Source organism: Lagopus muta, chromosome 2, assembly GCF_023343835.1.
Source record: "Lagopus muta isolate bLagMut1 chromosome 2, bLagMut1 primary, whole genome shotgun sequence".
NCBI lineage: Eukaryota > Metazoa > Chordata > Aves > Galliformes > Phasianidae > Lagopus > Lagopus muta.
In genome coordinates, this window is record NC_064434.1 from 106,672,817 (window position 1) to 106,690,519 (window position 17,703).

The window sequence follows — 17,703 nt, forward strand, 5'->3', positions numbered from 1 at the left end:
TTCCGGCGGAAGGCGGGGGCCGAGGGCGGTTCCCGCTCGGCGGAGCGCTTCCTCCGGCCGAGGGACGGGGGCCCGTTGGCGCCCCGCGGGCGCTCTGTGGCGGCGCCGCCATTTCGCGAGAGCCGCCCCGCGCCTGCTGAGGGCTCCGAGCGGCGCCTGGCAGGCTGGGCGCGGCGCGCGGCTGTGGAGCGTTGCTGGGGAAAGGCCCTTGCTCCCACTCGAGTTTAGAATTCACTCTCTGTGGTTTTGCGGTTCGTTATAGAGCCCTTCTGTCAAGCGGCAGGGATCCCGGAGTACGGCGCGTAAAGCCCTCAACGGCTGCGGGAGAGAGCTGAACGTCAGTCACAGAAACACAGAACTGGGGATGTGGGAAAGACCTCTGAGATCACCCAGGCCAAGCCCAGCACACCGTGCCCACGTCCCTCAGTGCCACATCCCACGGCTCTGGGGCACCTCCAGGTGACCCCACTGCTCCCTGGGCAGCTGTGCCACTGCCTCACTGCTCTCTGGGGGGAGGAATTGTTCCTAACAGCCAGCCTGAACCTCCCCTGGCACTACGTGAGGCTGTCCCCTCCTCTCCTTGCCCAAATGTGAAACAGGAATGGAGTTTGTGATGGAAATAATTAGTCACGGGGTCTGATAGCAGATTGTGAGGCTGCCTAAGAAGCTTATGGTAAATAATAATGCTGGTCAGTGAGACAGGGCTTGGCAGTGCCTGGTCCTGCCGTTGGCCTCTGTGGGTGCTGGATAAAGCTGCGATGAATGTGTGATAACAAGCAGTGCTGATAGCTGTTATCTCCAGCTGTCTCCTAAATATAATTGTTAATTGAATTTCCCCTCAAGAGTTACATTGTGACCATTGAACAGCTTCAAATTCATTAGATATAAAGCTACTGACAAGGGCAAGTCCTATTTTCTGGTCTTTAAACTCAAACTAGCCCAGAAGAAAAAACAGCTAACTGAATGCTGAAAAACACCACAAAGAGAAGAAATGCAACCTGTATGCAATAAAGCCATGACACTCAGGTGTTCTCACACTGTTTTCCTGTGGAGTGCGTTTATACCGTATTGTCACTGAGCAGGCCAGGAGCTGGGCTCGATGATCCTTATGACTCCCTTCCTACTGAAGATGTTCTGTGTTTCTCTGATTAACACGCCTTTTGTACCACCCGCTAGTTTTATTTCCACTCCAGTGCAGCAGGAAATGATCCAGTGTGTGATCCATACACCAGTTTGAATGCTACCTCCATTTACAGCCATCACAACATAGTCAGCACAAGTGCTGTAGCTTTCTTCTGCACAAAAGTACCAGTAAAGCAACACCGTGTGAATAAGGTTTATCCAGACACGTAAGGGAGGCTCTATGCTACTTCGTACCTCTCCCATCAAGTATTTTTCTTGTAACATCTTGGGAAAGTGGAAGTCTATAATCACTTCCGGTGAATCAAATAATGTTTTTTCAAAGCTTCAGTGAAAGTAATTGTTCTGAATTGTGGGATGAGATCAGGATAAAATACTTTGCTATTTCCACTACTACAAACAACCAAACATTTTCAAGCAGGCATTGCCGAAAACAAGAGAGTTTCGCTTTTTCTCATTTGCCCACACCCATGCTCTTAGTAGAAGAAAGGCGATGATTTTGTGTTGCGTGCTCAGAACTTTCACAGTGCCTTTCCATTCCTAGAAGAGTTTGTATCACATGTTCTTGTGGACTATTTCTGTCAGCATTTACATTATTACTAAGCAGTTTGGACTATCATTTTTATTTTTATTTGGTTTTATTTCTTGACATCGTTTGTAGAAGCATTAAAATCACTGTCTATTTCCTCCTATCTACCCTTTGCAAAGAATTTATATGTGAATTTCTGGCTTGAGATACAAGTAAAAGTTGACTTCTGTCAAACTTGTATGCACATTCTGTCACATTTCCTGTTTTGCTGGTGAAAACAAAAATAAACAGCAGGTGAAGCCAAACTTTGAAATGAATACTTGTATCATAAACTCTAATTAACTGGGTTCCTGGCCTAGAAGTGGTAATGAAGAATGTGTACGTGTAAGGATAAGTAAAAATACTTTTCAAATATTCTAGATGTGCCTTGAAACTGAAAAATCTAAATTTACTTCTTTTCTGTCCTTTCTGGGTAATTCTTTTTTACTCAAATGTGCTAGCAGTTGGTTCAAATGGCAGCTGTCATTTATTAAATGTTCATTAAGTGTTTATTAAATGTGAAGCATATGGATGTTGTTGTTTGGACTTGGAGGAGAAAAAAAAAACCATTGAAATTCTAGTCCAGTTTTCTGAAACTGAACTTGGCAGATACATAAGGAATGCCAAAGGTGCTCTCTGTGGCTTCATAGCTACACTGTGTTATGTATATCTATACATAAAGCACAAAAACATGAGCACTGCCAGCCTCAGGGTGCTCGTTTAACTGGACCATCGCATCTCCTCATGTGTGACTGCTGTACCTCAGGCACACAATTGCCTTCCACCAGAATTAGACACTTACTTTCCAGGCAAGAACATGCAAAATGTGCTATCAGCACCTCAGTTGTGCTGCTAACTAATTTGACCTCGTTGTTCTCAGAAATGATTCCTGTTTTCAGAATCTGAAACAAGAAGAAAGGAGAATTGAGTCCATCAGCAATTACAACAGTAATCATGCATATAGAACTTGTGATTTCAAAGTATTTTCTGCCTATTGAATCATTTACATTTGATAATTACTAAAAAACTGATCCTTTCTCCCCAGTGTACTGACATTCTGCTATTTAGAAGGAAAAAAACATGACACGTGTTGCCAAGTGAGTCAAAAATACATTTGTTCTTCAAGTTTGCAATATGTTTTGGCTGTAGCAGTGTGTAAAAGCACATTTGGTTCCCAAGTCATATGATGAAGGACTAACTTTCATAACAAGGAGCCCGTCTGTGCTACTTGCATCAACAGCTTTTTCCTCTCCTATTAAGTAGGAGGAATACGAATCGAGAGCAACCTAAATATGGTCGCCACTTGTTTTGTTTGGCATAAAATCCTGAGAATTGATGAACCCAAGCGTTGTAGTTGAGAAAAAAAAAATTAGTCTTCCCATTCATGTGAAATTTCGACTGTTAACAGTGGATCGAGTAGCAGTGTTAACACATTCCCCTGTTGGATGGCATGCTGCCTTAGGTCAGCTAACACCAGCAGTCATCAGCAGTTAGGAAACTTGTCACTCGACTCTGACGGCGGTTTCTGCTCTCTCAGCTGTCAGTCAGGTACTTTTCCTACGTGGATGTTTTCCTTGGTGACCCATCTGTACTTTCTGACCGAAGTTGAAAGTTGAATTTTTTGAGGGATGGATTTCCATGTATATTAGGCTTTGGAAAAGAAAACCCAATCCAACATGAGCTTCATATTGTCTCTGTGATATTTACCCTGCCCTGTGATACTCCTGTGCCTCAAAAGGCACCAGTGCAAAAATAAAGCAGAGTAGCTGTTTTTTTGTTGTTGTTGTTGTTGTCAGTGATGAAGATCCTCAGACTTTCTCGTCCCCATGTTTCTAAATCGGTCAGTCACCCAAAGCAGGCGCTGAGAGGTGCAAAGGCAGCCAGGAAGCTGCTGCCATGCTGCTCACCCACTTGCAGAGAAGATTAACATTAACATACATTGTCCCAGAAGAAGCATCCGTAGTTATTAGCTGCAAGTCTTTAGACTAACAAGGCCATTTCCATCGCAAGGAGCTGCTCCATCCCTTCAAACAAGGACGGGAGAAAGGACTATAATTACAGCTTTCTGTTGAAGTGTTTACTGCCCTGCCCCTGGGAAATTAAGTCACTGTAAGGATTTTTGGGTTGTTGCAATTCCTTGTGTGGAATAAACAGTGAAGAGCTGTTAATTACTGCTGCTCATCTTCCCTCCTGCCCCTAAGAACTCAACTGCAGCTATTACTTTCTTGGGGAACAATGAGCAAGATGGCAGTAGGATTAGTCACTCCAAACAATATTCTGAAGCATATGAATGCAATTCAAATCACTAGTTTTAATCAAATGAACGGGGGCACTGATTTTAAAAACAACACATGATGCTGGATCGTAGCTAGAAATCTCATCTGGAGACATCTGTTACCTCTTCTGCATTATTTAAAAAAATCTGAGAAACACTGCTCTGCCTAAATATAGGAAACATTTTGGTGAGCTTGAAGGGTGCAACTTAGAAATACACTTAGTGCATAAACTTTTTTTAAAGCAGAGAATGTATCTATTCGAAGGATGGGGGCAAAAGCAATGACAGCATGTGAGTAAGGTGCCAAGGAACTTAAGCTTCCTGTATAGTACAGGCCAAAAATAAGTTCTTCTGAAGCGTGACTCAAAGTAACTAATTTTAGGTCCCTAAAGTAAGGCTGTCTGAATGCTCTATTACGTGTTTCAGGTTGGATGGGTGGCTCAATGTGATCTAAAGCACACATCCTGCACACTGATAGAGTTCTGTTTCAATAGTCCCACATGTGATCATTTTCTCAGGTGCGCCTATGCTCTTTGGAAAAGAATTTGAACAGAATAGGAATTGAGTCATAGAATCACCTAGGCTGGAAAAAAACTCCAAGATCATCCAGTCCACCATCTGCCTTCCACCAATATTCCCCCACTAAGCCACGTCCCTCAGCACATCTGCACGGCTCTCTGACATCTCCAGGACGGTGACTCCATCACCTCCCAGGGCAGCCCTTTCCAGCACCTCACTCTTTGGAGAACAAACTGTTCCTAATATCCAACCTAAACCTCCCTTCACGCAACTTGAGGCCATAATTTGAGTCCAATCGTGAGGTGTTTAAAGTGGGCACCTGTGCAGTTTGTAAAACTTTATTACGCAGTCAGTGCTGACTCAATACAGGCAACGTTGCTATCTTTAACCTTCCATTCTTGGTGGTTCTGTTTACGAGAGTCTTGGCAGTAAAATTCATCCTCAGTGGTATTGATTCATAAGATATTATTTGACCTCTCTTTAACAGCTAATGCTAGTGGGTTACTGTTCTTACAAGGAGTGCAGTCTGTACAAACACAGGGCCAAAATTATCCCTTGCAAAATCATTTATAGCAGAGCTGATGTTCCCTCTCCACCTCCTGTTCCCTTTAGTTGCCTTATTGCGTAAGATTTGGAATGCAAAGTTGTCTTACATCCACACATGAGAATTTAGCTTTGACAGTCTGTTCCATCTACATATCTGAAGCTCCTGAAGATATCCCTGGAAACTGTTGTTGCTGTAGGGAGATAAAATAGTAGACTTGAGCCTCATTATAGGAATATCCTGCTGATTTCTTTCCAAATTATTTGTAGCTATTTGAAATGAATAATAATTCCTTTGATATGAAATAAATGCAGCCCACTCTGGAATAAAAGGCATTACCATCTTTTTTCTTCCCCTCTTGAGGGGCTGGAGCACAGATTTTTCTGCCTCACCATTTTTCCAAACCAGAGCCAGAGGCAGAAGAGCATCAAATGACAGCAAACTTGCAAAGCTCTGTTCTACACATTCTGCCACTGTAGGAAATCAGGGAAACAGTCCCTCAGCAGCCATCAGTCTCTTGCATAGACACTGCTCATTAAGGACGTGGCAGTTTCACACAGTCACTCCATGTTTGGATCTGCAGCAGATCTCTCAAACAGTTACTCCAGCTCTGCAGACTTTATCCCCTTTTTTTTTTTCCAGTGGTAAATGCATGTGTTGCACCTTCATCTGCAGTTCTCAGTTCTGTGGCTCGTCTATTCAATTCTCCCCTTCTGGTCTCCTTCTGGTTCTTAGGTTATCACAATGGCTACTACATAGAAAGCTTTGGGCAGGATTTATCTTTCAAAATGGGAACAAATCATGACATTGTAACTTGCTTGATATTATCCAAACTTCAGGAGTAGTCCCATTGACATCAGTGGGACACCACATGCAGTGTGCTTCTCGGCATTAGAAAATTACATGTAAATATATATTTAGAAAAGCCTTCAAAGCCCTTTTGGATACGACTGATGGATCAAACCTATGAACAACTGTTCTTCATCCTACGACATCTACAGTCTCTCCTCTTCTAATTAGTCATTAGCTAAAATATGAACGTATGTTATTCTGATTAAGAAATTTGGCAATAAGTATTAAAAAGAAAAAGTCTAAGGTCTATTTTCCCAGCCCAGGATAAATCAAACAACAGACAAAGTCCTTGTTTGGATTTTCAAACTTGTTGAAAAAGTGAAGGCCGAAAAAAAAGAAAGTTGTTTTTCATGGCTGTATCTTGTGTGGTTGTTGAGGCTTTAACTCTTCCAATGGATTGCTTGCTCACTGTCTCAGTGTGGAGTAGCAATATTTAGGTATTTATGAGTTACAGAAGAGAGGCGAGCACACTCAAACATTCCCTTAAGCAACCAATCCTTTCCCTCCTGCTAAAGAATTGCCCATAGTTTGCTTCTGACTGCATGGCTTTATGCACTGAATCTGCGTGGTCGACTTTGGCACGTTTCTAAATGTGCTTAGCAGCAGCTTCTGTCACAGTGCATCATGAAGCCATCCAGCAGATTAAGAAACCTTGGAGGGCACGACATGAAACAAGCGAAGAGCTATTTAGCATTCATTTGGCCCAATCTGGCAAATTGCTTATGCTTATATGCTGGTGAAATAATTGTGTTGGGGCATGACTGTGACAATGCAGGTCCCATTGACTAAAGCTGGGATTCAGGAAACTCTAAACTGATGGGATTTATTGTGTGTGGTGTCCCACTAAGAAGAGATCAAGGTGAAACTGACTGCAAATTAGTAAGTAATTTACTCATAAGTTATGCAAGTAATTTATAACTGTCAAAAAAAAAAAAAAAAAGTCCATTTGGAATAGAAGGAATGTGCTCTAATTAGGGAACACAATAGGACTGTAAATTCCAAGAAATTCCAGGGAGAGGGAAAAGTTGCTTTTGCCACATTTCTGTGTTGTAACTTAAAGGCTAAGCCTGGTGGAAAACTGAGCCATGGTTAGTGCAAAACTGGAAGCTGCCCCTCTGCTGGACAAAGTGCTGAGAACTGGGTGAAAAAATGAAGGGGCTTAAAAGACTCAAGGAGAAAGAGGAGAATCTGTGTTGAACAAAAAGCACAGAGAAGATACCTCGTAATCTCGCAGAGAGCTCTGCAGGACAGTGCAGTAGGCGTTAGCTGTTATTTCCTCAGGCATGCAGTGATACCGCTATCTACAACACCCATGTGTTTTCCTTTTCAGTAACGCTGCAGGAGATGAATGCAGAATCTGATTTATACTTCCTTGGTTTTGGCAAATGCATGCTAAAAATCCTGTAACCGTGCCATGAATTAATCTGATGACCTCAAAACCTGATGAGACACAGTTGGAAAAATGGTTGTCCTTAGAGATGTGAGCCTTGCTCGAGTGGAAAGGACGGAGCAAGGGGTTGGTCATCAGTACTTGGAACAGTACCACGAGGCCCCAAAATTTAAATAAACTGGCTCAGAGTCACTCTGGTTGTCCCCAGAAAGTGAACATCTCTGAAAAGCAAGCATTTTGAAATGGGAAGTTGGAAGGAAAGGCAATTTCGCGTGGTGTCAGGGGTGCCTGGGCTGTTACCAAGTCAGCTTCACTTTCAGATCTCAACAGAGCTTAGAACAGCTTGTGCTTTAGGTGCCGAGCAAAACACTTCTGCTACATCAGCTCCAGCACTGAGATTGCAGCCGTGAGAATGGCCACAGAGCTGAGACCACCATCCCTGTGTATCGACTGCCATCACATTGCTGCACACAGCATTGTATGGCGGCACCCAGGTCCCCAGGAGCCTTTCAGGGAGTGGTTGGCGCTGTCAAAGTTGCTCTGCTCAGTATCTTTCTTATGCCAAAACCTTTCATGTTAATCTCTTCTTGTTTTTCTTCCCTGGATTCCCAGGCTCCATGCCATTTTCTCTCTCCAGCCCACACAAATAAATCTTTTTCCAGAAAAGTTTCTAGTTTCATTAAGATTGATTTCAGCCAGTGTTTGCTGTAAGAAGAGCTTCAGAAATCAGCAAGAACAGCTTCCTGTGCCAAGACTACAACTTAAAACCGAAGACAGAACCAGGCGTGCATAATATTTTACTCCCCTCTGTGCACTCTCCATCTTCTTCAGCTGATGGAAGGCAGACCTGAGTCACAGGCTGTATCACAGTGTCTAATAGCACATAGATGGGTTTTTCATCTCCTTATTCATCTGCTTTTTAAGCTCGTTTGTTGTTTTAAGATGAGGAATGGCTAGAATGCGATATTCGGTGCAGCCGGAGTTGTGCAGCAGCCTGCACTGTTTTGGTCCATTGACACTTCTCTTTACATACCTCTCTTCAGTGCTTTTCTGGACAGACCAGAGCATCACATCGATCTCAAAACTGGCTGCAGTAACTCCAGAATCAGTCTGGAATTATAAGAGGTTCATTCAGAAACCAGCACTGCGTTTCATTGTTTGGTGTGCTTTTGTTCTGCAAAATACTTTGTTTAATGACACAACTTCAGCTGTCTGAAACGTTCAGTCATTTACTTTGAGACGCTGTAGCTCTTTGCTGTTGCACTTACTTTTACTCCCCAGAGCTATCTAAAACCATCAGCAAGCTAACAAGTGATTTCCTTTTTTCCTGACTATTGGAGAATAGTTTGTACGAGTCCTATCACAAATCCCCTTTGAATTTCCTTGACAAGTTTCTTTTCCCCTTATATTTGCTCCTTCAGTTATTAATCTACCAAAAGTCTTTTTTAAACCTTGTGGAAGCTTGCTTAAGCAAAGGATTTTGTCAGAGGCTTTTTAAAAATCCAGAAACACCACATCAAACAGACCCACACTTCTCCAAATAACCACAGATTTCTCAGAAGCGTTCAAGTAGATCTGAAACGTGAATTGAGGCTAAAAATATATGTATATGAATTCATTTCACCAAAACAAAACCAAGCATTTCTACTAGGTTGGATGGGGAAGGCAGCATCTAGTGTGAAAATAGATGGAAATCGAGGTCTGGCAACAGTGACCTTCCTAGCAATGCAACGAAACCATTTGGTTATGACAAAAGAAAGAGGACAAAAACCCCAAAATATGACGTCTGCTTTGTTACCTTGGGCAAACACGAGGCCTTGCCTGTAGCATATAGACTGCATCAGATCTGCTTCTGGAGCCTCAGCACACCTAGAAGCAAACAAATCTTCCTCCTGACAGGTGGAGATTTTTGCCAGATTTACTCCAAGCTGTTTTTGAAACACACTCCCCTCATTCGGTTGGAATCGGCCAGCAGATTAAGTGCTTCAAATCCAAGAAACAAAGTTATCATCCATACAGCAAGGCTTGATTGAAATATCTGATGACAAATGCTTCACTAACACATTTCAAGGTTCTGAAATACTAATTAGGCCTTCTTTTTGCTGCTTTTGAGAAGAAATAGTGGGCTAACGCAGTTAATGAGAATTAATCAAATAGTTTCACAGTGCTGCAAAATGTAATAGCTGTCAACCCACCTCCATTATACACTGTTCCTTTACCAACCCACACCTTCGTGCTTTCTTTGATCTTTTCCAGAGCCCCAAATCCTCCACAGAGTCTGACATCATTGTTCTAATGGCTGTGGGAAGGGTAATGTTTAAACTTCCCTTTGTTCAATGGGAATAAATAACTACCTGCTTTAAATGACCACATCTCCCCCTCTGTGTCGTGCAAGAAGAGAAAATGTTATAACCATTGGCAGCAGATTGGTCCCTGCTTCACACAGATGTTAATGTGCTTCCTTATGTGTGGATAGATCTTAAATGGAATGTGAGACTGATCTCCTGCTTTGCTATCAAGCCATAAGACTAAGATGCTAATGTGCTCTTTTCAAAGGGTAAGAGGAAATCCTGGGCTCACCCCCTTCTCCCAGTCCCAGTCAATTCCCTCTACCTTTCAGAGCCCCCTGATGCCCGGTGCAACTTCAAGAAGCATTAAGTTTTAAATTAAATAATCCAAGAAGTACAGAGATCACACAGACAGTGCCAAAAGAACAGCCTGCAAAGTCGGGGACTTTAATGATCTGCTCATGCACAGTGCTTTTCCAGATGCTTTTGTGCTTTCGTTCGTTTAGGATCCTAATTTGCATAAAGCTTCTAGGTCTCGGATTCATAACATTAAAATATTATGGTTGAGTTGTTCCTTGGTTCATACATTGCTTCTAAATTCAAGTTATACTTAGCTTCCGAACTGAGATGATACCCAATGACATTAAATGTTGACGGGCATTACAGTAGGTGAGTGAGGGTTTAGATTTGACCGTGGGGCCAAGGATAATTTGATCCACCATTTCAGTGGGGAACTACCACACCTCACCCCAAATTTCAGCCTCTCACTCCTACACTTGAGAGTTCAGTGGCATACGGTAGATTTTAGTCACAGTTCTGTTGGAGAGTCTCTGCTACAGGATTCACCAGTTCGTCCCCTCGTGTCTTATTTACTGACATCTTGTTATTTAAGCAGATTTCAAAATGATGATGTGTGAATTCACAGCCAGTTGCATCCTATTGAGCGTTCATTTCTGCTGTGCTTTTCAGTTCTCCATTAGGTTTTCAGACCAAGATTTTAACAACTATCAACTGCATCCAGTTTACCTGAGGATTCTGTTTTCTACAGCAGTGGAAACACTATGCAAAGCTTAATTGAGACTGAGAAATCTGAACTTTTTGCTGGTAGAGGCTGAGTAGTTTGTCATCCTAACCCTTTATGTGAAGGAGCATTAAGCAAAGCAAGGAACAGCAGTGAAAACATACTGGAAGCTGCACCAAAGTTCAGCAACAGCCACACGTCGGTGTGCAGTTGGCACTGTGTGGGCTGAACCCAGGGCATGGGGAGGGTGCAGTGCAGTGCTGACTCACGCTATGGCAAATAATGTTATGCCTTTTAATACACTGGACAAACACAGACTTGGAAACAGTGAAAAATATGCAGCTGAGCTTTCTGTTTGGATGAAGGAATCCGAGAACAGCTTTCAAGATTGCTGAAAAAATCATCCTTTTTTTTTTTTTTGTATATTTGTGACTCCTCCATTTTCAGTTGATATAAATACATTTCCTGCAGATTTTCAAATAGAATAAATTGAATTGCAATCAGAGATTCAACTCAAAAATGAATAAATGTCTCTTTAATAGATTTTCATAATCTGTCTAACCCAGAGAAAAGTATCCTTCGTTTCACAATCGCACCTCATTCCTATCATGGCTTTCTGGCAGTATGCACATTTGTAAACAACTGCTGTCAAGGATGAAGCACACGGAGAGCAAAATGTCATAAAAAATCTACAACAAACTCCCTGAGAGCTCACTGGGAACTGCAGCCACCGCCATTGAACCCAGCTTCAACGAAACAAGGTCAAACATCCCATTTGTTTATGTTTTTGTTGCTCTTTTTTTATTTTTTTATGATCTAATAAAAAAATGTAAGAAATACAGTAAGCTTTGTTACGTATGTACACAAAATGTATCCTTTAGGCTGCTCCAAAACTAATGCCTCCTATTTTGTGATGTTGGCCCGTAATATCAGAGGTGGATGATGGTGGGATGGCAGCAGTGGTGAAACCTTCCCATCAGTATGCCATTGTATGCTGTTGCTGTACAACAGAGGGGCAGTCTGATGGGATGCTGTCTGACATGGAAGTGCATAAGAAGCAAGGATGTGTCACTGAATCTTTGCATACAAAAGAATGGCACCAAAGACATTCATCAACGCTTGCTGAATGCAGATGAGGACAAAACAGCAATCAGAGCACAGTGAGGTGGTGCATTTCAGCAGTGGCAAAAATGACACAAAAGACAAACCACATTCTGGATTGCCCATGCACAGTTGTCACATCACAGAATGAAGAGGGTTTCCATCAGCCCATACACAAATTAGCTGACAGTGGTTAGTAGTGAGAAAAATAGTAATGAGTAGAAGAGAATTTGCTCTATCAGATAGTGTTAGTGTGCTCTTTGTATGTGCTGCAGTACCCATGGAAATAAACATGAGGCATTGCTTTGAGAGCAATCGGTGTATATCTCTGTCCCTTGCATTTCTACTTGCTATAGAAAAAAAAGGCATAGGCTCCCTTGCTCAAAACACAGAATTCACTGTACTTCTCTCTCAGTGGCTTTCTCTGTGGTCATTAAGGATATTGCCCAAAACATTTTAAAAATACAATCTGCACACAAGGAAGATTATTTTTAAATTCAACTGTATCATGGCTTAGAAGACTTTTAAAACCCATTCTGATAAATAAATAAATATTGATAGAGAAACAAAGAAGGTTGTACGTGGCTTGCAGAGGACGGTGCATAAACATTTTCTCATCCAGGAGTGTGATTTTTATATGAACTATGACTGCAGGATTTTGGAGCCACACAAGATACAGATGCACCCAGAAGAGTCTTTGGAGGTACCACAGCTCACATGACCCACCTGCTTCAACACTTTATCTCAGGTAGCAGAACAAGCTGGCTGTGATCTCTCAGGGATCTGATTTCTACCAAGGATCAAGGATCCCCGTCTCTTCACTCACGGCATCTGCAGAGCTGCCTGGCAAACGCACCCAGCCCAACTGGTTGATTGCTGCTCAGCCCCTCACACTGCTGTGCAAACTGCTTCTGCCCCAGTGACAGCAGCAGCTCCACATCCAGGAGGCTCCATGTGCAGGCAGCTGGGTCAGAATAGTGCAGACCCTCCCCAGACCTCATGGGACACATTTGCCATCCTCTCATCCAAGGGATCCCATACTTGGAATGAGAAGGTGGCTGGAGCCCCAGTGGGTGCCTATGCCTAACAGGAAACTATTCTCTTCAGCAAGCAAAATGGCATGGGGGAGCCTTCACCAGGAGAACAGCCCTCAGCATCTCTATCCTTCCTCCTCCTTTAACACCGGGCCAACTCTCATGCCGTAGGCACCAACTCCCAACATCTCCATGTTTTGTTCACCATAGGACACTGTTAGAATGGCATCACTATGCCCTACTGATGTCAAGAGTCAGCCTTTGGTTCCAAGTCCTATAAGTAGGGGGACCCTGTGCCCACAACTCCAGCATCCTCTGACCGGCATCCTCTGAGCTGCTGTGCTGGGGCAACAGGAGGAGTCTGGAGGACAGATCTGAGCTACCTGGGGCTGTGAGGAGGGCTCAGAGCTGGTACAGAAGTGGCTGCTGCTATGGAGGAACAGAAAACTTTGGTGCTGATGGGAAGAAGGGTGAGGCTCAGAATAAGGATGTCTGTTCAACATTGAACAATAAATGAATCAAAACAAAGAGAAAAGAGTAGAAAAGAAAAAGCACACAAACAATATTAAAAAAGATCCCATCCCACAAAATTACCAAAACCAATAAACGTTCCTCTGTTTTTTGGAGCTGGTGAGTCTGTGTGTGGATTCCTGTGTCTGCTCCTGGTCACTCCAGTATGGGAAAGACGCAGCCATATGGGGTGAGAGCCCAGGGCCTCAGGGCTGGGGAGGAATAGCACACCTGGCATCCCAGGGCTGGCTGAGGGAGCTGCCTTTGGTCAGCACAGTGAGGCAGAGGCTGGTGCATTTCAGCAGAGAGTCACCTTTGCTGCTGCAGATTATTATGAGTATGGCAACAGAGGTTGTTGTTAATTGCTGGCAAAAATGCACAGCTAATGGTGCAGACTATGTTGGTAAATAGTGTTTTGTAGCTGAGAATTCGCTCTATCAAATATTGTTATGGTGCTCTTTCAAATCAGTTGTATTTACCATGGAAATAAATAGGAGGCATTACTTTTGGAGCAACGTATGTAGATACAGCACAAGACAATTCCTCTTTTCTCAGTGTGGCCCAGGCAAGCCACAAGCTTGGACACTCATGCCCTAGAAAGAATGAAGACATAGTGAGTAAGAGCTTTAATAAAGCAGCAGCCTTCCGTGGCATTTAATACTTACCACTGTTCTACATGAAGGATCTCCCAGCAGCTGCTTGGAGAAAGCAGAGTATCACATTTGCACAGCACCATCTCGCCATACTCAGATAACGAGCTTACAGTTCTGTCACTCTAGAGCTTGTATTACTTTATGTAAATAGCTTACGATTTTAGAGCAAACGAGGGACAAATTTTAGTCCAGTAAACACAAAATTTGGCTGCACTCCTATAATTAGAGCAGCACAGACACGGTTCTTCCCCTGCATAACACTTCCCTTGCTTAAATGGGCCACTGCATGGGGTGGAGGTCCTCCCACACAGACCTACTGGGGCTCTCATTACAAATGGATCAGGAAACAGGTGGCTGCAACCAGCCCACCTGACTGTGCTATGGGTTTATTGCAAATTTGACCTCAAGGACTTTATATCTAGCTTCCTGAATCTCAAGTTCGGCGGTTTTAAAGTATACCAGGGCATTTCTTTTTTATTTTTTATCTTATGGTACAGCTAAAGGAAAGTTTTCACGTTGTGTTTCAACGTGAGAGTTTTGCACAGCACTACTTTACATTTTTGGCTTGCTAATTTCACACCCAGATGCCATCTCCCAGCAGAAGCCCCTTCTTCTGTGGTTTTGTACAGAGTGCTTAAGCTTGGCCAGAAGAAGTAAGCAGATGGGGAAGTTGCATCAGGAGTGTTTGTATGAATGTAGAAATACTTCAAGTGTTATTAACTCAGCATCAGAGCTTAAGCTTGCTCAAGTATAATTTTTCCCTCTGGTGACAATGCTCCCACCCTAAGAGCCGCACTGCAGAAGAAGAAAACAAGGAGGAGCACACAAAGCCTAGATCTTCACTTCAGTTGCTTCTTCCACATGCATTATGCTCCCTTTTTAAGTTTCTTCTAAATGTGCCCAGTAGGACTGGTGGCCAGTATTGTTGAAGCCCTTGTTGGTCAGGACCCTGTCTTGCTTTGAGCTAATGCTTAGAGACTGAAAGATATCCTGTAATTATTTATGCATTTTTAACACTTAATTAGTTCTACAACTAAATGCTGTCAATACATTTAATACAGAACAAGGCAAACAAAGGTTCTGCAAGAACCCCCAGAGGCCTGTCATGTCATCCAGGCTTTGAAATCTCACCTGTGGTGTTTAAAGAGCTAGCCACTCCATTGGAAGGAAAGTGCAGGAGAAGGTTGTCTCTTCCTTTGGAAGCATTCAAGATTAGGCCTTCACACATTTTGTTCTACTGACACGTTGTAAACAAAATAAAGACTCCCAAAAGGTCTCAAACAACACGAAGCCTGCAAAAGCAAAACTCCTATTAACTTTGTTAAGAAATTAAACTTCCAGAGTGAATATAATTTAGGGGGGGGGGGGGGAAGTAAAGCAATGAGGGAAACAAAAAACTACTGAAAAGAAAACTAACTTAGCTTTTTACTAAAAAAGCAAAGAAGAGAATAATGCTTTAAAAGACAGACTACATATATTTGACATAAATCACATTAAAACTTGAACACATACCCTAATTTACACAGCTTGAAGCCCTTTTCCTGAACACTCATCATTCTCCAAACACCAGCAGAAGCTAGGGAGTGGGAGCTTCTTTTATACAGAGCTTTCAATATCCTTTGGGAAAGCACTCATCAGAATCAGCTGGGAGCCGTTTGTAAGTGAGTCAGGTTTAGACTTTGCCTCAGGTAAACAGCAGTGAAATAAAATTGCATAAATGATTAAATAATCTAGAGAAAACAATAGATAAAAACTTCAGATAGCCAATGGCAGAGAGAGGGGTGAACTCTGAAGAGAAGTCAGGAAAGTTAATGGTTGGTGCAAAAAGCTCTATGAAACATAGAGCAGAATTTCAATCACAGACAGGTTTGAGAAGGAGCCATAATACATAAAAATGGTGCAGGAAAATAAAAGACAGCTAGAGGCTGAAGGATAAATGAAGACAGCAACATGGGAGGTTATGCAGCTTACAGAATATCGACATGAACACCAAAGAGTAAGTTTAGGAGTAGGAAACATCCAGTGGATGTGATGGTGTTGTATCACAGAGAGCCACATAGAAAGAAAGCAGGAGAAATTGTTTAAGAAAGTTTTAATGGTTTTCTACCTATTCAGAACAGGAAGTGGACGAAGAACATAACTAACAAAGCTACAGCTTTCAGAATAATCTTATTAACTAACATGAAATCTATCTAAGTGTAAAATCCTTTTATCACAGAGATTGCAACTGATGGTGGTCAGTGTCAGGGCCCAGAGGACATCAGTAGGTCTAATTGTTCTGGTGAGCTCCATCTGGGACCTCTGCTCCTCAGTCATGAGGCTCCATTTAGGCTCAGAACTGAGCACTTGCACCTGCTTTGAGCTGCAGGGCTGGGTCTCTGGCCTTGTTGGTTAACGATAAGTTGGCTTTGTATCATAATCTTATTTTTGTTGTCTTTTGATTTTTGGTGGTTGCTATTTAAGATTATGGCGTATGGGGGTACTGATGGCTTTTGGTGTTCCTGCCTGCCCTGTTCAAGTGCTGTGGGAGTGCACCTGTAACTACTGGTATCTGTTTCAGTTCCTTGCTCTGCCCTACTTGTTCTGTTTCTTGATGCATTGTTCTAATAGCATCATTACATATTCTGGTGTTTTCTAACAATGATTCTCTTCTCTATCCTTTCTTCCATGCGGTGACTAAAAACTGGCCAGTGAAAGAAGCTTACTGTGATTGAATCAAGCACTAGGAGGAATTTCCAGAGGCTTGATGTTTAGAGTAGAAAAAAATGACTTGATGATGAAGATAGCCTTTTCTAGAACAGCGTTTCATTTTTTTTTCCCCAAATGCAACAAGTTTAATGAGTAAAGCAACCTTCTAGGCTTTCAGAACAAAAAAATCCTTCATAAGCAAACTTAAGTTGGAGTAATAATTGTTCTCAGGTGCTACCGTGCTGGGAGTGGAATTCAATCTGAATATCAGAAGTGAGAATACAAATGAAAATAATGTATTCTGAAAGAGACAAAAATAAAAGCAAACTAATATGAATTCGAATTAATAAGGTTATGTGATGATCAAAAAAAGAAAGTTTACAGTGAAGGGAATAGGGACAAATAAAAGATGAATCTTATGAAAGAAACTGCTGTGAGCCTAACAGTGACCTGTGTATATTGGTGACATAGTGATCACGACAGGAATTTGTCTTCCAGGTATTAATTACAGTTGTTGCTGCTTTGCTTTAATACGAAAAGGTCACCTTTATTTACTGAGTACTGAATATTAAATACAGCATATTTAGCTGGAAGCAATGAGACAGATTCTGTATTTCATTGCCAGACTGATGTACAGATGTCGTGGTACTGTGTTTTCTGTTCGTCCTCAAGTTCATCCAAACGGTACAGGAGTTTCGTTGTGCTCATAATGATGAACACATTCTGCAGTATAACCAAAGGTAACCTCATGCTGTACTGTAAGACAGTGTTTAGCATTTATTGTAAATGGCTGCAGCCTTAGGAAGTGCAAATAGTTGGTTCTTAAGCCCACATAGCTACTCTGGAGTAAGCAGCTGACAGAATGGGGGGGGAGAGGCAGAACTTCATTGACTTCACACAATCTAAATTTCTAGATAATATACATTAAAGCTCTTTTGCTAAGTAATGTATTTGAATATTGTTTGATTACTGATATTGACAACTTAGACCCTAAAATACTTGGGGTTTCGTGGTACTGTCTTTTGGTGTTCTTGGGGCTGCATGTGATGTCTTTCTCTTTTGTGTCGTTACGAGATGACGAGAAGCATGATGTCATCTAGTGAATGAATGGAAAATTGGA